At 44.1% G+C, this 23,818-nt stretch overlaps 1 protein-coding gene across 1 annotated transcript in view; it reads left to right on the forward strand.

Moving 5' to 3' along the window:
• The window catches only part of MAPKAP1 (MAPK associated protein 1), a 180,254-nt gene that overhangs the window by 132,020 nt on the left and 24,416 nt on the right, over positions 1-23,818 (forward strand). The gene's annotated exons all lie outside the window — the stretch shown is intronic.

Consider the following 23,818-nt stretch of genomic DNA (forward strand, 5'->3'; position numbering starts at 1 on the left):
TAAGAACTGCTAAGATTCTTTGGTCATACACTTACACACACTGGCTGTTGATGAGTTCAGCAGTGCTTTCGAACTTCATAAAACACTTCCTAAAAGTATATTTTGACACACTTAATGGCTTATTTACTAAAGTTAGAATGCAAAGTGGATTTCAAATCTAAAGTGACTCTATAGTCACCCAGAACACTTCATCTTATTGAAGTAGCCTAGGTGCACTGTCCAAGTTCCCCTTAGTCCTGTGATGTAGAATAATTACCTTGCAGGACTAAGACTGCCTCTAGTGACTGTCTTACAGACATCCACTGGAGGCACCTGCTGGATTCTAGTGGACTCTATGTCCCTTAAGACTCTGGAAATCCTCACGTTCTGTATGAGGTTGTCCAGCGTCAGTGAGGCAATGCTTTCCTCTGGGGAGAGCTTAACATTAAGCCCTCCCGGTCTGATGACGTCAGAAAAGGCAGAGTGCGACCCAGCACAGAGGGACATCGATGCTGGTATAGGGTGAGTAAATAAAGGGTTTTTCAACCCTTTATCTGCCACGGCAGGTGGGGGGAGGCGGGAGTAACGGGCCAGAGGGTACTATCGTGTTAGGAATACAGATTTGTATTTCTAACACTATAGTATCTCTTTAAGGAATAAAAAAGCCAAACTGAAAGCATAGCTGACTTAGAGAGTGTTTCTGGTTCGGCTATTTTGACCTTAAATTTGAACTTAACTTTAAATTCAAATTGAATGCTCACTGTAGTTTATAACCCTGTTATAAACTGGGATATTTGTAAGGGATGTTCTTTATGAAGATTACCAAAATGTCAGCACAACATAAAACTCCTGCATATATTTGGATATGATGCCTCATACAGCACCTACAGTTGCTTGGTTGAAACCAGGCATTTTTTCTCTTTTATTGATCATTGCATTCTAGAACCATACCCAGATGTATGCCCTGAGCGTTCTACATACCTCTTTTCTAGTATTACTCATGGCTGACTCTTGTATAGTTTAAGAAGAGAGTGTAGTGATATATAGTCTGTCTGCATGAAACAGAGGACCTGACTATAGCACCAGTGTAGAAATGCGTTCTTATCTGTGTGTCTTTGTTTGTTTTTTCTTTTTCTTTTTTTTTTGTGGGTGGATATTGGTAGAAATAGTTAATAAAGTATTGACCTTTAATTTCTGCTTTAACAGATCTATTGCTGCCCACTCTCACAATTTCCAAGACCCAATGATCAAAGGTCACATCAAATCATTTTCTACCAAGTATAATTATTGGACATATTGTAGCACACAAGTAAATCTAATTGAGCACTAGAACTCTCACGGCAGCGCTATTGCTTTTAAAAGTTGTATAGCAGCAACACCCTAATTCATACATTGGTTTGGAATCATCAACATAAAATACTGTGAATTCAATGTTGCACTGTAAAATTCTGTTTGCACTGTAAAATTATAGTGTTAATCGTTTTGTTTGATTTTTCCTTTAACCCATTTTACAGAAACTTGCCATTCTTATTAAAAACACAAATACATTGTGGAGGAGGCGGGAAAGGCATAGTGTTCTCTCTGCTGGTTTCCAGACTCTGTGTTTGTTCCACAAGTTTTGAGTTTGATTGTTATCAGTCGGTGATGTATGTCTCACTGCATGGCTTACATCAAAAAAATGATTCCTGGGGTCCTCCTTGAATGAATTATGAGAGGGAATGAGAGGATGGGGAATAGATAAGAGTTCAGACTTGTGCAATATATTCTCTTTTCCGTGTTTTATCTCTAGTAACACAAGCTCAGCCTATCTAGTGCAGAAAGATATTATAAATTGTACTTATGCACGCAGCCAAACGCAGGCAGAGCAGGGTCAATTGTATTGCTGTCAGAATGAAGATGTCAGTCCGGTACGAGATGGTTCCGTGCAGGGACTGCTGCTGTCTTCTTATTTATGAAGTGGTCACAGAATTTTCTCTTGTTCCTACAAGGTCACCCAACCCTCAGAATGTCCAAACTTTTAGTACCGTTGCTGCAATGTAAAGTTTCTTTACTAAGTGATTTTTCATTCCTCATCTATTTCTTTTGTTATTTTGCTGTGTGTGAATCATACCAACAACATCCTTTACTGTGACAAATTATTTTCTTGGGAGAGGGGGAAATATGTTGGATTAGCATTGTATGTATTCGTGCATACAGATTATATTACGATGCTTCATCATTTGCAAAATGAAAGCACACAGATTTTAGCAATGTATTAACCCATTAATCTACACTATGTATTTTTTATTATAAATGCATATAGCAATATATTTTCATGCATGTTTGTCTTTGTCAGTCATAGTAAGATTTCATTAGACTTTCGTCAGTGTAGCAAACTGGGTTCTCTCCCTACACGTATGAAGCAGGAGGTGTAACCGTTCAGTTGACAAGCCCCTGAATATCACTGTGTCCCACTTCAGGGCTATTCAGATCCCATGGGTCTAAAATGTAAGCTCGTTTGTGTCCAGCTCGTCTTGTTGCAATAACATGTCTGTTAGTCGGCGCATTAATTTACAGCGCTACAGAATTCGTTGGCACTTTATGAATAATAATAATAAGCAGAAACCTTGATTCACCCTAAAGAAGTGAGTGCAGGCCCGGTTCTCACAGTTTATTGATGCTCCCTAAAGTAAAGTGGAGCAATCACAGGTCTTTTAAAAATGTTGTACAATTTATACCAAACCCACATTTCAGCTACCAGTGACCTTTATTAGTTGTAGCTTTTTTTCTTTTTGAAGGTTTTATGCCCACTGTGCTTCTAACAATGTATTTACTTTGTTCACAGACAATGGTTTTAAAACGGCATTTACATTTTATTTGCACAAATGCAAACACACACACGCGGGTTCAGATGGAAAATGATTATGGTGTGCGCCTGTATATATTTATGTTTATGCATGTCTAAATGCTTATCTAAAATATGCACTATAACGTGCACAAATAATATGTGCACTTTCAGGACTACATATGTTTAATAGAGATAGGATATGAGGAGAGGAGTTATTTAGTGTATATGACAATAATATGATTGTATCAGGCTGCCGACCTCAGAATGTCTACTATTGAAACATTAGCCTTCTAAACTCACACTATTATGCGCCCTGCGAGTTTCTCTCTCCTGAGTAAATCAATCAGCATCTTCTGTTATTCCCTTTGCAGCTCTGACAGGCCAGGCTATCTGCCTTGAAAATAGAATGAAATTGAAAGTGCTACATAATGGCTTTATATCCCAAAAAAGATGGCCTAACGTTAAGGGTTTTATCTAGCATCTAAACCACTTCAAATGGCGTCATCAGCAGCTTTGGTTGTGGAGGGGTTAAGTGTACCTGTGAGATTCAATTCGTTAAAAGCGTCCTTGTTGCTTGGGTTCTCACCAAACACATGCATTGAATTGTTCAGTTAAAATCTGCTGATATTGTCACAGTTGCTCAGCCAATATATAGCAGGATAAAAAAAAACAATCTTTAAGTAACCTTTCCTGCGGAACAACACCACTCTCAGCAGACATTTCAAGATGGATGTAGTAAATAATTGTGGGTTGTACAAAAGAAGACTCTTTGTTGTATTTCTGTTTAAAAAGAGTTGAAAAAGTAATCATGATTTTAATACAAAAAAAAATGTGTAATGCAGAAACAGTATCCCTCTATGCTGGGTCCAGGAGTTTTGTCTATATCAATCCTCAATATATACAGTTTACGATATCTCAGCTGAGCCTTGATTTTGGTTTACTGAAACAGAAGAGACCAAAAAAATCTAATTGGTTCCATCCCATTCATAGTCTATGTGACTACTATTGTCCCATACTCCCAGGATCACCGCCCTCCCCCATAACTATTATTTTGTAGGGAGAGCAGTCAGTGACAATTCTCCATATCTTGATTTGAAGCAAGGTGCCAAACGTTGATTGGATATCAGCCTGTCCTGTTACACCTCTGTATCTAACAGTTCCACACGGATGATCAGAAAGCGATGGCAAGAAGATTGATGAAGACGGCAGATTCTGGGGCTACCACCAGCGCCTAGTAAATGAAAGGAGGGGTAGAAGGGAATGTACATTTTTTTTTTCAGCTGCCCCCTATTCTTTCTTTTATCCTGTACCCTCTGACCCCAGCCTTCTGTTTGCAGTTGTCTCAGACTGTGACAGTTTGATTGATGTCACTCGCCTCAGAAGTGTGTCTGTACCGCTCACTGCACATACACGCAAGATATATGCATACAGAAAAGCAGATATACAAAATCTACCCTGAAACGCACAAAGAAAACATGCGTGAGCGCTGACAGACACAAAGGAAACACAAAGGAAACACAGCTGACACACACAAACACACGTGTGTGTGTGTGTGTGTGTGTGTGTGTGTGTGTATGTATGTATATATTATTATTATTAGCATTTGTATAGCGCCAACATATTCCGTAGCGCTTTACAATATTATAAGAGGGGAAGATTTAACAATAAATAAGACAATTACAAAAACTTACAAGAATAATAGGTTAGAAAGACCTATACATCTGTGTGTGCGTGAGGGTAGGTAGGTATGGAGATATATATATATATATATATATATATATATATATATATATAGTTATAAAAGCATGGATAGAAAATAGCTTCTCTGGCAAAATCACAGAGGCAATAAGAAAGTAGCAGATTGCAACTGGCCATGTGTTTTGTGCCCCCCCCCCCCCCCCTCCTGTGTGTGTTTATTAACACTTTGTTTCTTGATGCAAATCCTACAAGACCTCTCTCCCTTTCATGCTCAGGAACATGGGTGCTCAGGCTTGGCAGCTATAAGCTAAATGTCCCAGGATTTTCTATTCCCAAGTGCCTTTCACAAAGTGTTTGCTGCAGTTACCACACTTTTCCAGATGGCCACAAAATATTCATTTAAATTCAGATAATTTCCAAATATCAAACACATTCCATAACACTCAACATATTACATTTATATATTTTTTTTATTGCCTAAAGTGGCAGAGACGGATGAAGTGAAAATCCCTACTGTTAGAGCATATACACAATGTGGATGTAGTATACGTTTAAGGTTATCTATCACATCTACTACTCTAATATTGCTTACCCACTGCTGGTACTCTGACCATTTCCATGTCATCTCTTTCATTTCCCTTATGGTTAAATAATCCCTCCTCTATTACATAATCATATATATGTGTGTATGTATGTGTGCGTGTATATATAATGTTTTTTATTGTTTTAGTTTCCTCCTCACCTGCGTCTCTGGGCCATTGTTTTAAATTTTTCTCCCCATCTCTTCATCTTCCCCAATTTGGTTCTTCATGCTCTGTTTATTATGTTACCCTCATCCTTAATACATGTCCCGTATCTGTTCTTTGAACACCCACTTCCTCTGACTTTGAGTTCTCTCTAATACACCCCCCTCACCGTTTCCTCTCAGACACTCCACACACTAAGGGAAGACCTTTCATTTTGTAATTTTCAACATAAGAGTTAAAGTGCTTTCAAAAAAATCTGAACTATTCATGTGTAAAACCTCCTGTTCTAGAGTCTTGCTCATGAACGGATAACATTCAGTAATTTATTTTTAATTAGCTGTATGTAAAAGGTCAGAGGATTTTCCGGCATGTCTCTGTCATGGCGTTGACACTAAGATACCTGCATCCGGACCCATTTGCACTACCTCTCATTTCCTCAAAGCTCTTCTTCAGCATTGTTCTTGTGTAAATATAAGAGGTGCCCTTTTTCAAACCTAGTCTTTTCATGTTGCATCAAACCGAACATCCGTTATATCTGCTGTTCAGAAATATAATGCAATACTAAATATACAATTTTCGTCCTCTTCTGCCAGAGAGGGTAGGGGGGATTCATATTGCATCCACCATCTCTTTTTGAATCTGTTCATATTGCATCCTCCACCTATGCTTGAATTTTTCCTTTTATACAAAAGTTTTGTTAAATTCGAGCTTCTAGTCATGGTAAATGCCCAAGAATCAAAAGTGAGTCGAATCCAGAATAAATCATTTTTTTCCCTTCTCTGACTACAGTCTCCAACTTCTAGAGCACAATGGTTGGTTCACAGAGAATTCAGAAAAATTGCACTACAGAGAATCACTGCATACAGTAATAAATGTAATTAAAGAAACACTCCAGACCCCTAAAATATGAATGTGTGAAGAGCATGTCCTTTTTTTTTTTTTTTTTTTTTTTTTTTTTTTACATTTTAATAGAAATTGTCACTTTTATAAATAACCTGGTTACACCCCCTTGGCTGTCAATCAGAAAACCTAGTTCCTAGTAGTTTAGCACAGGGGCATTAAACTTAAGAGGCAGGCAATTAACCAAAGCACCTGCTTTGCGAAGACTTCAGTTTGAGCTGCATTGGGAAGTCTGTGTTTAGACAGCCACAGAAAGTTTAGGCTGGGTTTGAAAGGGAGGGCATGCAAAGGCTGCAGACCAGAGATCGGCAGCTTTTGCAAGTTAAGTTTAAATCTACCCCAATGAAAAAAAAAGGAAAATTAAATACATTCATGTTTTCAATGGGCAATATCTACTAAACAGGGATTTTTATTTCTGCTGTGTTTGGGCAGTGGAGTGTCCCTTTAAATTGACACTCAAAGATGGAGATGACTCATTAGTTTTGATTTATTCTATATCTAATTAATTAAATTGAAGATATACTCAATACATTAAGCATATTAAAGCATTCCTGTCATGCAAAAATGATCATTTGTATAAAGATAAAATTCCAACCAAGTCAGAAATTATAATACAGGGACTACTTTGTCTTATGTATTTTTCAACACTTGTCAAACAGGTGAAGTTACCATTGTCAAGCTTTCTCGTGTGCCTTGTGTATTTGGATATTACAGCGTCCTCAATAATGTGCAGTATGTACTGGGATATAACAGAGCCCCCATTAATGTGTGTACTGGCATATTACAGAGCCCCAGTAATGTGCAGTGTATACCGGGATATTACAGAACCCCCAGTAATGTACAGTGTGTACTGGGATATTAAAGAGCCCCCAGTAATGTGCAGTGTGTACTGGGATATAACAGAGCCCCCTTAATGTGTGTACTGGGATATTACAGAGCCCCCAGTAATGTGCAGTGTATACCGGGATATTACAGAACCCCCAGTAATGTACAGTGTGTACTGGGATATTAAAGAGCCCCCAGTAATGTGCAGTGTGTACTGGGATATAACAGAGCCCCCTTAATGTGTGTACTGGGATATTACAGAGCCCCCAGTAATGTACAGTGTGTACTGGGATATTACAGAGCCCCCAGTAATGTACAGTGTGTACTGGGATATTAAAGAGCCCCCTGTAATGTACAGTGTGTACTGGGATATTGCAGAGCCCCCAGTAATGTACAGTGTGTACTGGGATATTACAGAGCCCCCAGTAATGTACAGTGTGTACTGGGATATTACAGAGCCCCCAGTAATGTACAGTGTGTACTGGGATATTACAGAGCCCCCAGTAATGTACAGTGTGTACTGGGATATTACAGAGCCCCCAGTAATGTACAGTGTGTACTGGGATATTACAGAGCCCCCAGTAATGTACAGTGTGTACTGGGATATTACAGAGCCCCCAGTAATGTACAGTGTGTACTGGGATATTACAGAGCCCCCAGTAATGTACAGTGTGTACTGGGATATTACAGAGCCCCCAGTAATGTACAGTGTGTACTGGGATATTACAGAGCCCCCAGTAATGTGCAGTGTGTACTGGGATATTACAGAGTCCCCAGTAATGTGCAGCGTGTACTGGGATATTACAGAGCCCCCAGTAATGTACAGTGTGTACTGGGATATTACAGAGCCCCCAGTAATGTGTGTACTGGGATATTACAGAGCCCCCAGTAATGTGTGTACTGGGATATTACAGAGCCCCCAGTAATGTACAGTGTGTACTGGGATATTACAGAACCCCCAGTAATGTACAGTGTGTACTGGGATATTACAGAGCCCCCAGTAATGTACAGTGTGTACTGGGATATTACAGAGCCCCCAGTAATGTGCAGTGTGTTTACGGGATATTAAAGAGCCCCCAGTAATGTGCAGCGTGTACTGGGATATTACAGAGCCCCCAGTAATGTACAGTGTGTACTGGGATATTACAGAGCCCCCAGTAATGTGTGTACTGGGATATTACAGAGCCCCCAGTAATGTGTGTACTGGGATATTACAGAGCCCCCAGTAATGTGTGTACTGGGATATTACAGAGCCCCCAGTAATGTACAGTGTGTACTGGGATATTACAGAACCCCCAGTAATGTACAGTGTGTACTGGGATATTACAGAGCCCCCAGTAATGTACAGTGTGTACTGGGATATTACAGAGCCCCCAGTAATGTACAGTGTGTACTGGGATATTGCAGAGCCCCCAGTAATGTACAGTGTGTACTGGGATATTACAGAACCCCCAGTAATGTACAGTGTGTACTGGGATATTGCAGAGCCCCCAGTAATGTACAGTGTGTACTGGGATATTACAGAGCCCCCAGTAATGTACAGTGTGTACTGGGATATTACAGAGCCCCCAGTAATGTACAGTGTGTACTGGGATATTACAGAGCCCCCAGTAATGTACAGTGTGTACTGGGATATTACAGAGCCCCCAGTAATGTACAGTGTGTACTGGGATATTACAGAGCCCCCAGTAATGTACAGTGTGTACTGGGATATTGCAGAGCCCCCAGTAATGTACAGTGTGTACTGGGATATTACAGAACCCCCAGTAATGTACAGTGTGTACTGGGATATTACAGAGCCCCCAGTAATGTACAGTGTGTACTGGGATATTACAGAGCCCCCAGTAATGTACAGTGTGTACTGGGATATTACAGAGGAGGCTCTCTGTCCTGTGCGACTTTCATAGAGCACTTGGAGGAATTGATATGATGTGATATCACTTACTCCCAGCACTGCAGAGCGGACTAGTATAGGAGGGAGAGCCAGAACAGTGAGCCTATTTTGGGCATGGGCTGATGAGCTGGAGCGCTGCTGAACTTGAGCTGTATCAGTCTGCCCTGCCATTACACAAACATCAGAGATATTCTGGCTGTGCTGCTGGCAAGGTACCCCAAACAGATCGGCATCTGATGGAGGCAGAAAGGGCCATTCCATAGTTTGCTAGGAAGTGGTAGACAGGGAGTGATTATGGAGCAAAATCATTTATTTATAATAAAAAAAAAAAAAAAAACACTCATCGTAACTGTAACTTAACCTGTACATTGCACGTAACGTGCAGTGACTCAACCAGTCTCTGCAGAATTGGTTTCCCCATATGTTTAAATGCATAATCAGTCCAGGGGACCCTTCTCGCTTTAGTGAAATTATTATTTTGTGTGGGAAGGAAAGTTTTGCTGCCATTCTTATGTATGAGCATGTTTAGCAACTTTATAAGAGGGGAGACAATTTGTCAACCCAGCTCTTCATTTTCTGAGTGATGTTTTATAGATTTTTTTTAGATTCTTGGTATAGTAAGTCAGATAAACATGCTGGTGCAATTTGAAAGATATTTAAAATCTTTATCATGTGGGGGGGGGGGGGGGGGGAGTTGTGAACAATTTGTTATATATTGATTTATACACTAACTACACAGACTCTCAAGGTGATGGAGAATTACACAATGAAACAAATCTTCTTCTGTTCCCTGTGCAGATTATTAGCCGTTCTTCCTTTTAGGAGACCGTTTCAGATGGACAAAGACACTCAGCAGTGCTTTCTAGAATGCTTGAGCAGGGAAATATATATATATATATATATATTTTTTAACATTTGCTTAAAGCCCACCAATTGTACGATGCATGGTGACTGGAGAACCCATGGAATCGCAGCTACGTTTTTTGCGTACATAAAACAAATGCTGATATTGATTATTTAATAGCGGACAAGCTGTTTCTTCATAATATTGATTTGAGTACCGTTGAATTGATTTCATGGTCGGATCACACTCTACAGGCACTCACTTTGAAAGTACAGTTTAGAGGCCAGTAAATGACAAGCTTTCTGCCGATCACAAAATAAATCATATCTTCTATTACCAGGTATGTATCTTTCAGAATATAAGACGCATCTATATATTATTACAAGAAATGTAGAGGATACAGTGTGTGTCTAGTGGATGCAGTGTGGGTGTGCATTTGTGAAGTTAGATTGAGGATGTGTTCCCGGAGGGAGGGGGGGGTAAAAGAAACTGTTTTTAAATATATTTTTTGCTTTATTTATGTGTTTCCCCCCTCCCTGCCTCTTTTCTCTGCGTTCCCTGGTGGTGCAGGCTCTGCTTGTGAGCTCCGGCATAGTGTAGAGTTGGAGTGTTGCCATGGTAACCCGCAGCAACACTGTGACAGGCCGGATTCACCTGCGAGATAGAGGTGCGCGGCTGCATTTGATCTTCCTTACAGAGCCTGATTGTGGGTGAATATATGTACATTATATGGCTACAAATATTGGGACACCACTTCCACTCTTCTAATAAGGCTTTCCACAAGATTTTGGAGTGTTTCCTTTGGATTTTTTGCCCATTCATCCAGTAGAGCATTTGTGAGGTCAGGCACAGATTTTGGACAAGAACACCATGCTCACAATCTCTGTTCCAGTTCATCCCAAAGATGTTCGATGGGATTGAGGTAAGGGATGTTCCACCCCAAACTCATCCAACTATGTTTTTATGGGCTTTGTCTTGTGCACTGGGACACAGTCATGCTGGAATAGAAAAAGGCCTTCCCCAAACTGTTCCCACAAAGTTGGAAGCATAGCATTGTCCAAAATGTCTAGGTATGCTGAAGTATTAAGATATCGCTTCAATGGAAGAAAGAGGCCTAAATCAACCCCTGAAAAACAGCCCCATACCTTTATCCCTTCTCCACCCAACTTTACAGTTGGCACAATGCAGCCAGGCAGGTAATATTCTCTTGGCAACCGCCAAACCCAGACCCGCCCATCAGCCTGACAAACAGAGCAGGGGGATACGACACTCTACAGAACACGGTTCTACTGCTTTATGCCACTCAATCCAATGTTTGGCATTGTACTTGGTGATGTGGGGATTGCATGCAGCTGTTCAGCCGTGGAAACACATTCCATGAATCTCCTGTCACACTCTTTTTTTGTTGAAAATAAATAATGCCAATGGAAGTTTGGAGCGCTTCATCTATGGAATCAGCAGAACGTTGGCAACTTTTATGCACCTCAGCACTTGGTGACATTGTTCGATGACTTTAAATGCAATGATTTGTGGACCCAGGACATACTTGAAAACGAGAGAAATCTCAATGTATCTTTCCTGGTAAAATATTTTATAAATAAATAAATAATTTACATGGTCTTCTGCTTCCTGGCTGAGTTGCTGCTGTTCCTGAATGCTTCCACTTTCCAATAATATCACTTACAGCTGACCGTGGAATATACAGCAGGGATGAGATTTCACGAACGGACTTATTGCAAAGGTGGCATCTTATCACTGTATTACGCTCGAATTCACTGAGCTCTTCATAATGACCCATTTTTCCCCATCTTCTGTGTATGCAAACTGCAAGGCTAGGTGATTGATTTTTTTACACCTGGGGCAAGTGGTCTGATTGAAATATCTGAATGCAATAATGAAGAGAACTTTTGTCCATATAGTGTAGCATTCATTTGGCATACAGTATGATGGCAGTTTTTTACCAAATTTTTGAGTAAATAAACACGTCCTATGCTTTAAAAAATATGGTATATTTCCAACAATAAGTCCTGTTATTACATTGAAAGAACTATCTTCTTGCACACAGCTTTTTAAAATAAAATCCACTTGTTGGCATCCATTAGACTATTTTTGAGTTATCCTATGAAAACAGTAATATGTTTATTGGCATTAAAGGGACACTTTAAGCATCAAAAAACATTAGCTTAATGATGTGGTTTTGGAGTATAAATCATTCCCCTACAGTCTCATTCCTCTGCCATTTTCGAAGTTGAATAAATATGTTCATGCAGCAATCAGCAATCCTCATAGAGATCCATTGACTCTGCTTGGTCAAAAGTTGGTACTGCAGGGGGGGCGTGGTCTGGACGCCAGCGAAGATGGCCGCTTAGAGCGAGTGCTCAGCACCCCGGCGCCCAAATAAAGCACTGTAATCGGCACCAGCCCAGACCCTTGAGCTACAAGCTTAACCCTGAACTCCCCTTTTGTTGCGGCCGATGTCTAACCGCAAAAAGAAAGGCACCAGCGACGCTCCGTCCGTGGTGGACATGTTTGCGGCCCAAAGGCCTACCACACGTGGCCCGGCCGCGACCACGAGCCCGAGCTCGTCTAACCGCGGGGACCCACCCCGGACACGAGACAACCCGTCGGAGGACTGCTCCAGCGCCATCCTCCGGTCCATTGCGGACGTCAAAGGCTATCTGGCTGAAGAAATTAAAAAATCTGCCACCGAGGTCAAGGCGGAAATTGCCGCCATTGGAGCCCGTACAACCCTGATTGAGCAGCAACTGGGCAGCGTGGTGCAGGCACACAACCAGGCAGTCACCTTCACGAACTCCCTCCTCACCAGAGTCACGGACCTCGAATTGGAGCTGGAGGACGTCTCTAACCGCTCCAGAAGAAATAACCTGCGCATACGTGGCCTACACGAGGCGGTGGAGGACGCAGACCTCGAAGAGGTCCTCCTCGCCTGTTTCCAGAAGAGCCTCCCTGACATCCCCGCTCATCAATGGCTGGTTGACAGAGTACACAGGGCCCTGAGGGCCAGGGGACCGAAGAACAGCCCGCCCCGCGATGTCATTATGCGGTGGCACTATTACGCGACCAAGGAGGCCATAATGCGCCACAGCAGGACGGTGACCTATGAATACCATGGAACCAGCTTCCAAATCTTCCAAGATGTCGCCCCTGCCACTCTCCTTCGTCGCAAAGAATGGAAGCCGGTCACTGACCTGTTGCGAAGCAACGGATTGCGCTTCGCCTGGGGATACCCCTTTAAGATCCTGGTCTTCAAGGGCCCTAAGCCAGCGGTGCTGCTCCCGACGACAGATGTCACCGCCTTTCTTGCCGACCTGGGATTGGAATTGCCAGCGGACTTCCAGGCCCCGCAGTCCCACGCGGGCCGTTTGGCCAGACTGGAGGAGACCCACGGCGCACAGGACTCTTAATGGGACTAACAATGGTACTGTGAAGGCCCGGCTGTGGACTGTGAGCTGTGGACTGTGAACAGGCCTATACCGGCAGATGGACGCTCTTGATGATCACATGAGTATAAATGCACACTTCTAGTTTATACTGCCCTGCATTTATTCAATTTGTTTCCAAACAGTTACCGGTAACACTGCACTACGACAGAATGCATAGCTGTGGGGTTGGGGGGTAGGTGGCTGGGCTGCAGGTCCCAGACACTTAGACAGCACGAAGTCCCAGCATGAGTATAGAGAGGTGTAGGGGGGATCACGGCACTACCTGGCCACCTTGCCCTTTGCTATTGCATAACATTTTCAGGTACACTACGCAGGGAAGGCTATAACAGGCCAGGTGAACCAGTGAAGGAGAGGCTGGAGGTCATGGGAATTGCAGTGTGAGGGCTTGTTTATTGTGGCATGGGGGCAATGTATTATGCATGTACCTGCGGATGCTTGGACTGTTGTGGTGCTGGTGGGTGGTGTGGGGGGGGGGGCGGCCCTTGCCCCTTGATCGTACCTACTTGTGTGTGTGTGTAACTATATATATCCCAAGAATAGAACACTACGTGTCTGCAGGCACCCACACTACGTATTGAGTACATAGACGTTGACTCTGAGAGTTCACATTTGTAATTTAGCCATTTTGGCTCCCCCCCCCCCCCCCCTCTCCTCTCACGGGGGCAGCGTATCTGCATGCACCTGGGGTTGCTTGGACAGCTGTGGGGCTGGTGGGTGGCGTGGGGGGGGGGGCGGCCCTTGCTCCTTGAACGTATCTACTTGCGTATGTCTAACTCTCTATATCTCCAGAATAGAACACTACGTGTCTGCAGACACCCACACTACGTACTGAGTATATAGCCACTGCCTTTGAGAATTCACATCTGCACTCTAGCCATTTTAGCTCCCCCCGTCCCCTCGGGGCGCCCTAGATATTGCTGCCACCCGAGCTCGAGGGTTTGGGGTCCTGGGTTTTTACGCTCTCAATGGGTCTCGCCGGGGTGCTCTTCGGCTGTGTTTCCCCCCCGTCTTGAGGTGATTCCCTCGACGCGGAGGTGACCCACCCACAGAGCTCCTGGCACGGCCTAAGACCAGGACTGATATTGTTTATTGTATAGTTTATTGTACAGTTTGTGTTTTTGACTTGTTTTTTGGGTGTTGAAGTTGCAGGTATTTAACCTACTATCTTACCTAAACATTCTCACCAGGCGCGTCTGCGTGGCTGCGCAGTCTGCGCGGCTGGTTTTCCTTTCCTTTCCTTTCCCCCCCCTTCTTTACTTCCTCAAACTCGGACTCCTCTACTTACCCCAGCCCCCCCCCCCCCCTCCCCTACACCCAGACTAAACCTACTGCGGCACCGCCAAATAAATCACACTAGTGAGACGGGGGAACGAGAGACTGCGGTGACACCAGACACTCTGCTCCGCACCACCGTTTCACATAATGACACTCAAACTAACATCCCTGAATGTTAACGGGCTCAACAGCCCAAATAAACGTAGACTCCTCTTCCGCGAACTCAGACGGCAAAAAACTGACATCGCATATGTCCAAGAAACCCACTTGTCACGCACATCGGGGTTACGACTCACTAACCATGTGTACAGCAAGGCATACGCCTCGAGGGCACTGTGTAAGAGGAATGGGGTAGAGATACTGATTCATAAAAACTGCCCGTTCAATGTAACCCAAACCTATGAGGACGGCGAGGGCCGGTACGTGGTCCTTTCGGGCACGCTTCACTCCAATACTTACCACCTAGTGAATGTATATGCCCCCAATACTGCCAGTAGGGAATTCTGGACTGACTTAGAAACCTTGATCATGGGCCTTCCTAAAGGTCTGCTAATACTGGGGGGTGACCTAAATGCCACGCCGTGCCCAGCACTAGACAGAGGGGGAGGCCTTCGCTTGCCTAGGTCTCAAAATAGGGGAGGTCAGGACAAACTCTTACATACTTTTCTCCAACACACGGGCCTGCTGGACCCATGGAGGCTCCAACACCCGAGTGTGCGGGACTATACCTTCTATTCAGCGGTACATGCAACATACTCCCGTATAGACATGTTCCTGGTCAACCCCTTAGCCATGTCATGGATCACAACCTCTAACATACACCTCATCTCATGGTCTGACCATGCTGACATTGACATAAACATCAAACTACCAGGCCCGCACGCCCCATGGAAATGGAGGCTAAATGCCTCGTTACTCAGACACCCACAAACCAAAGAGACACTACAAACAGAGATCACTCGTTATTTCCAGGAAAATGATACCCCTGACGTCTCCCCCACCACACTGTGGGCGGCCCACAAACCTGTAATAAGGGGTTTGCTAATTAAGATGGCCACACACTTTAAAAAAAAGAAACTGGAGAAGCTAGCTGAGCTACAAAGCCTCCTGCGCAGGGCCGAAATGAGAAACAAACAAGGGCCCACCCCACTCACGATTGGGGAATTAACAGACATCAGGCGCCAACTTCGGGAGCTTATGCTAGATGATGTTAGCAAAGAGATGGTCCGCACTAAGCGTTTTTTCTATGAAAAATCAAATAAAATGGACACATTATTAGCGCGAGCCCTTAGACCTAAGCGTACGATATCGAATATCTCAGCCATTAAAGACGCACAGGGACGTATTCTCAACAGCCCTAAGGACATTAGTGAAGAATTCACCAAATTTTATACCCAACTGTACAATCACTCCCCGGCCCTTACTTTTGAAAACGCAACCCACGTAGCTCAGATAGCAGAGTTTCTGCAAAAAGCCAACCTCCCGCTCCTACCGACACATAGCACCGCACCCTTAGGCGCACCTATAGAAACTGACGAAATAGACGGGGCAATCACAGCCCTGAAAGGAGGGAAAGCCCCGGGCCCAGATGGGTTCGACGGCTCCTACTACAAAGCCTTTAGAGAGCAACTAGTCCCTCGCCTAGCCGCGATGTACAAGACCTGGACAGAAAGTGACCTGCCCAACGCCGACTTAGCCACAGCAGATGTAGTCCTGATTCCCAAGCCTGACAGAGATGCCACAAACGTGGCAAACTATCGCCCCATCTCCCTCATAAATTTTGACCTTAAAGTGTATGCGAAGATATTGGCCACTAGACTTAACCTCATACTCCCCAAACTGGTCCATGCGGACCAAGTGGATTTTGTCCCCAACCGACAACTTTATGGCAATACTAGACGGGCGGTAGACATAGTGTGGTGGGCGGGCAAAACGCGAGCGCCTTCTCTGGTCCTTTCCCTGGACGCAGAGAAGGCGTTCGACAGGATACAATGGCCCTATATGTTTGCTCTACTAGAGGCAATGCACCTCCCTGCCATATTCATAAAAGCGACTAAGGCACTCTATGCCTCCCCGAGAGCACAGATATCAATCCCAGGGGCACAGTCGCCCCCTTTCGAACTAAGGAACGGTACCCGCCAGGGCTGCCCCCTCTCCCCCCTCCTCTTTATCTTAGCACTGGAGCCCCTACTACATCTCGTTCGCACGGACCCGGAGATCCGGGGGGTGCGGGTGGCCACCGAAGAATTCAAAATATCGGCGTACGCCGACGACATTTTACTCACAATAACAAACCCTAAAACCACCATTCCTCGGGTACTTGAGATTCTCGACGGATATCACCAGGTATCTGGATACAAAATCAAAATTGACAAGTCGGTCGGCATGCCAATAGGGATGACAGAGGCGGACATCCAATGGCTGCAGCAGGTGATAGCCTTAAAGATTAGCACACAACCCATTAAATATTTGGGGGTCAGGCTAACGCCGGCTTACGAGGACCTCTATAAGGAAAACCACCAGAGAATCATTGCGGTGCTACAGCGGGACCTAGATAAATGGCATGATAAGCCCATCTCATGGTTGGGTAGGCTACATGCCATCAAAATGAATCTCCTCCCACGCCTCCTTTTCATCTTTCAAGCGCTGCCTGTCGCTGTGACTAAAAATGATCTTACACCCCTACAAACCGCAATAGACAACTTCATCTGGGCGGGGAAGAGGCACAGAGTAGCGAGGCATACACTATACACCCCGAGAAGCAAGGGGGGACTGGGACTCCCAAACCTTCACCTGTACTACCTAGCCGCCCATCTAGCGCAAATAATTGAATGGCACTCCCCACCCGACACACACAGATGGGTTGACCTAGAGACGCACTTTATGGGTACTGATCTCCCCCAGTATTGGCTGTGGGTCCCGAAGCCCGACCGTCCAGAGATTGGCACCTCCTGCCCCGCCATCCTCAATTCGATTCGGGTTTGGAACGCTACTGCCAACAAATATGCCCTCGCGCACCCGATCTCTCCATTGACACCCTATCTCCGTAACAAAGCGTTCCTGCCAGGTATGACCCCTCGAGATTTTCGAGGCCTTGAGAACACGGGGGTTCAGCGCTACTGTCATCTGTTCCAGGGCGGTTCCTTTCACACCTTCGACAACCTAAAAATGAGGGCCCCACTAGCTAACAAAGACTACTTTCGCTACCTTCAGCTTAGGGACTTTGCCAGGAAACCTGAAATAGCGGTAGCGGCCAGGGCCAAACCCACTTTCTTTGAAGCGTTATGCCTGTCTGATGGACCACGTGCCGGCCTCATTACCCGCCTTTACGAGCAATTAAGCGCACCCACAAACGACTCCCACACACCCTCCTATATACTACAATGGGAGGCGGAACTCCAACAGACTCTTGACAGTGGGGACTGGCAGGACATATGGGAGGCAGCGGCCAAATCCTCAATCTGTGTTGCTCACCAGGAACAGTGCTATAAAACACTCCTGAGGTGGTATACCACCCCAGTGAAGCTACACAGGATGGGGAAAACGCCCTCAGATGTCTGCTGGAGAGGATGTGGAGCCAAAGGTACTTACCTCCACATGTGGTGGTCGTGCCCGAAAGCTGCCCTCTATTGGGAGCAGGTAGCTACACTCCTGACTGACGTACTTAACCGACCGATTAGGCCAGACCCCTGGACGTGTTTACTAGCCAAACCCATCGACAGTCTCCCACCCAGGGAACAGAAGCTAGTGAACAAGATTAACTTGGCGGCCAGACGCGCTCTGGCGCAAACGTGGCTCCAAACAGACACACCACCCTTGGACAAAGTCATAGGTAACATCAAGGAAGCGTTTCTCATGGATAAGCTCACGGCGCAGGTGAGAGACACGTACTCCCACTTCATCAAGGTCTGGGAACCATGGGAAGTCTACATTGACCCATAAGCCCGTACTCCCCACCCCCGCCAGCCTGTGCCGTCTCCCGACAGGGGGTATATCCCCCCCCCTCCTCTGCCTTATAACCCTTTCCCCCTTTCGTTTTCTTTTTCCTCCTTCCTCTGCTTCTTCTCCTCCCTCCTCAAATCTTGCTAGGTGTTTCAACTTCACCACATAGTTTCGCAGATTTAATGTTTTAAAACTTCAACGTTGACCATATAGCATGTTGCAGTGACCACTGAAATAGCCACAGAAATACTATATGCAATGAGGCTCTTGGCAGATGGCATGACTGTACCCATAAGCAACAGTGCGATTTGGCAGTGAGGCCTCTACACAGGCCCCCGCAGGGCGGCCGACCGAGATGCCTGTGGGTGTCGTGACCGGCACAGCTGTCTCCTCCTCAACACAGGGGGCGAACCAATTATGCACTTATGAATATACTAGTATGAGACTGTCCCACCATGTAAATGTTCTGGCTTCTGCGTAAGCCACATTGTAAACTGCCTAAATGCCTGTTTTCTGTTTCCTTTTCCTCTGCTACTGTGGGCTTCTGCGAAAGCCGTGTCATTGCAACGTCTGAGAACCATTTCACTGCATGTCACGACCAAAAATAAAGAATTAAAAAAAAAAAAAAAGTTGGTACTGCAAATATTGACTGCCACGCTGAGCACTTTGTTAGAGCTCCACGAGGAATCTTGTATTTACTAAAACTTTAAGGGACACTCCAGGCACCCAGCCCACTTCTGCCCATTGGAGTGGTCTGGGTGCCAACTCCCACTACTCCTAACCCTGCAGGTTTAATTATTGCAGTTTTTTATAAACTGCAATAATTACCTTGCAGGGTTAACTCCACCTCTAGTGTCTGTCTACTAGACAGCCACTAGAGGTCACTTCCTCCTTCATAGCAAAGGAAACCTGTGCTAGAGCGTCGCTGGACGTCCTCACGCTGTGTGAGGACCTCCAGCGTCGCTCATTATTTCCCCATAGCAAAGCATTGAAATTATTTTTCAATGCTTACCTATGGGGAGCGCTAATGCCCACCGGCCTACGCAATGCAGAGGAGGAGCGGCGCGGAGGAGGAGACAGCGATGAGGGACATCGTTGCTGCCTCAGGTAAGTTACTGAAGGGGTTTTCACCCCTTCCGTAACCGGGGATTGGTGGGTGGGAGGGAGAGGGACCCTCCAGTGCCAGGAAAACGGATTGTTTTCCTGGCACTGGAGATTCCCTTTAAGGTCTCTCAAATTCCCTTTTAGGACTCTCAATATTATTTAAGCCTGAAATCATCTCAGATTTCCCAGCACCTGTGAGAGCACCATTGTCCTCCATTGTCCTCCAGGGGTTTTAACCCCTTCAGCACCACGGGAGGGGGACACTATAGTGTCAGGAAAACCGATTTGTTTTCCTGACACTATAGTGATCCTTTAACATTCAATCACTATACTTACCTTGAATTGTGTTTTCCTACTCTCTTAACATAATAGAAAAAGTGCTGAATTCACTGCACACTTCATAGTGTATATTGTGTGATCTTTGTTTATAACGTGCACTTGCAAAAATAAAGAATACAAAAAATGTTTTAATAACCTGCATTTTCTCAGAAAGGCGGTATTTACACTGCTAAGATAGAATAGACATTGTCTTTGTCCCGGAACCACTACATTAAGCTGTTGTGGTTCTGGTGCTTAGAATGTCCATTATTATTATTATTATTGCCATTTATATAGCGCCATCAGATTCCGTAGCGCTTTACAATATTATAGGAGGGGGGATTTAGCTATAAATAGGACAATTACAAGAAAGCTTACAGGAATAATAGGTTGAAGAGGACCCTGCTCAAACGAGCTTACAGTCTATATGAGGTGGGGTATAAAACATTAGGACAGGAAATAGCAATCAAATATGGTGGGAGTGAAGCAGAGCTGGAGGAGAGAGTAAAGTGCTGCCCTTTAGGAGAGAGCAAGAGACAGGTATGTAAGGTAGAGATTACTCTGGGAGGCCATAAGATTTCCTAAAGAGATGGGTTTTAATGAACTTCTTAAATGATTGAAGACTAGGGGAGAGTCTGATGGCGGTAGGCAGGCTATTCCATAGGAAAAGAGCCGCCCACATAGGATTTGGCAACATAATGGATGTGAGGCTCAGAGGTGAGGCCAGAATCAAGTATGACGCCAAGACAGCGTGCTTGCAGGGATGGACTTATGTGGATACCACTGACTTGAAGGGAGAGCGAAAGAGGAGGATCAGTATTAGGAGGAGGAAAGACAAGGAGCTCAGTTTTAGAGAGATTGAGTTTCAGAAAGCGGGAGGACATCCAGTCTGAGATGGAAGAAAGGCAAGCAGTGACACGTTGCAGGACGGCAAGGGAGAGGTCCGGGGAGGAGAGATATATCTGGGTGTCATCAGCGTACAGGTGGTAGTGGAATCCAAATAAGGTAATAAGTTTGCCAAGAGAGGCATTTAATGTATAATGTCATATCTCCTGCTCTGTTAATTTCCTGCAGGTGCCTCGTGTGTGAGTAAAGTTCAATTAGCTGAGCAAGCTAAAGGAACTTCTTTTCAAACGTTTTTTATTGTTTTAACTAATAATAATAAAAATAACAATTGTGCATTTTTGTGTATGGACAGTGACATAATAGCAAGGATCTTTGTTATGGTTACATTATCAATACTATGAGTAACAACACAAAGATCATAAATGAAGAAAAAAAGAAAAACTGGGGGAAAATGAGTAAATTGCACATCCGTAGCATGATATGAAATAAAGTAGAGAAAGGAAGAAAAAATACAATGTTTACTTCATATATATTTATATAGATATCGTATATTAAACAACAAATATGGTAAATAATGAGTCAAACATAAGTGATGAAATTTTTTTTTTTCGGTCAGGTGGAAACATTATTAAGCTTGTACTTACTCCTTATTGCCTTCTCCCACTCAGACCAGCCATGTCTAAGGAGTACATTGGTAGCCGATGGTACTCAGAGAGCAAGTTTGCATCTTTTATTTTCAAATAAACACAGTAAAATGTCTTTGACAGAGGGAATTGTAACAGATGTCCAATATCTATGAGAAAGGAACTTCTAAAGTAAACAGAGCCTGCTTTAAATTCTTATTAAAAATTAAACTATTTTTTTTTCATGGAGGCTGTGTCAGTCACAGCCAGGGGAGGTGTGGCTAAGGTTACATAAACCAAAACAAAAGGGATTTAACTCCTAAATGGCAGTGAATTGAGCAGTGAGACTGCAGTGACATGATCTATAAACCAAAACTGCTTCATTAGGATAAAGTTGTTTTGGTGCCTACAGTATCCATTTAACTAGGTGGCTATGTTGGATTGTATTGTAATATAAAAAAAAGTGCACCACTGCAATAAAACCTACAGTAATGTGCTATGTTTGTATTTATCATAGGTTTAACACTCATATTAAAACTCACAGCATTGCGCACCATGTGTCAGAAAGCTCAGCACCCACAACAATAAAACTCACAGTTGTGCGTGCAATGATTCTGTCATACACAGTATATCAGTAATTTATCATTTGTAACAGATATCTGACCACCATCAGTGGTGTGGACATGTCTGTTTATGGATTACCATTTATCCCTGTGACACTGTACTGTATGTATGATGGCTGTGTGATGAGTTTGGTACCTGTCTGTGATGTTTCTATTGTGGCTGAGTGTGACGTGTCTGTAGGTAGGTTGTTTTTGTTATGACTTCAACCTCCGGACACATTTCATGTAGCATTTTAATATTTAATTTAAAAAATAAATATATATTACCCTCTCTTGTCCCCTGCTTACCTTTGTGAATGGAAAGTGCAATTACCCCTGCTGGTTCGGCAGGGGCCATGATGATCTCTGGTGGTCAGAGTGCTGGTCACTAAGAGCAGTCCCCTCGGTCTGCCAATGATTAATGACGCAGTGTTTGGCCTGAGGAACCAGACAGCTGCTTTCTATATCATCCACTCACCATTGAAATAGTGTAAGAAGCCCTTATTTTCTCACTTACCTATCTGTGTTTCATTCCACACGTACCCTTCAGGCATTCATGTGTTTCCATTTTTATTTAATCTATAGCTGTATGGGAAATATAAAAAATTAAATGAAATTACAGTTTTCAAAGGGAGCACTCGGGGGTTGGAGGGAGGGAGTGTAGAGACAGTCTTGCCTACCACCCCCAACCCACCGGAGCAATGCCACTACACCCAAGACATTTAAAGGAACACTATGGTCACCTAAACAACTTTAGCTTGATGAAGCAGTTTTAGTGTATAGATCATGCTTCTCAGGTTTCACTACTCAATTCACTGCCATTTAGGAGTTAAATCACTGGGTTTCTATTTATGCAGCCCTTGTCACCCCTCCCTTCACTCTGATTGACACAGCCTGCATGAAAAAAAAAACTGGTTTCACTTTTAATCAGATGTAATTTACTGATACCGGAGAAACTGACGGAAGCCAAGCACAGAGAGATGGACACAGGTTTCTTCAGGAAGGAAGAGATTCTTTATTGGATCACCGATCGGGACTCAGAGGGACTAACGTCACCAAAATACAGCAAGTTCTGAGCCCCGGACAATAGTGCAGGCTCCTTATATAGGCACATAACTCCTCCCATATTAAGCTCCACCCGCACATTCTCTTGACCAATCAATACAAATAAGAATTAACTTCCTGCTTGACAGCATGGCCTGTCCAGCACAATGGAGGAGGGGAATACTACATCCTGTATTCTTGCACATGCTCTGTACACTACTGATCGTATCTTGCCTCGTGCAACCAACTGATCGATACGTCAGCATATGCACGTACACATGCCACGTGGTAATCTCGGCCTACTAAATTTATTTTTACCGAGATTCCACCACATTCCCCCCTTTGATGCCTCTTGATATTTCACAATTACTTGAGGCATCACTTAACCTTAGTTTGCATACACCGCAAGTTACCTTGAACCAGACCAGACTTATCTTATGATGTGAATCTTCAACACTCATCTTCCTGCATTGGTTCTCCCTGATCTAGAGCCTTATACTTATAAATTGCCATTATCTGTGCAGCAGCCTTCCTCTCTGCTATATTTTCTATCAGGCTTTGCACAGACCTAACTACTAAGGGTATAAGACACGGCAGGAGTAGACACAACATTAAAATCAGTAGGACTACCACTGCCTTAAGCCCTCCAAACCACTCATACCAGCTACCAAACCAACTGCTTGGATTATACCCTTTCCATACCTGAGTAGGCACATGCGCTAGTTTAACCATATGGCTAGTAAGCTCAGCTATTGCTTGCCCTTCGTCATCTATTTGAAGACAGCAATTGCTCAGGTTAAACTTCCCACATACACCTCCCTCTACTGCCAAAAGGTAATCCAAGGCTAATCTATTTTGGTAGACTGCTGTCCTCATCCTGGTATTAT

The sequence above is a fragment of the Pelobates fuscus genome, chromosome 9 (genome assembly GCF_036172605.1).
Source record: "Pelobates fuscus isolate aPelFus1 chromosome 9, aPelFus1.pri, whole genome shotgun sequence".
Classification (NCBI taxonomy): Eukaryota; Metazoa; Chordata; class Amphibia; order Anura; family Pelobatidae; genus Pelobates; species Pelobates fuscus.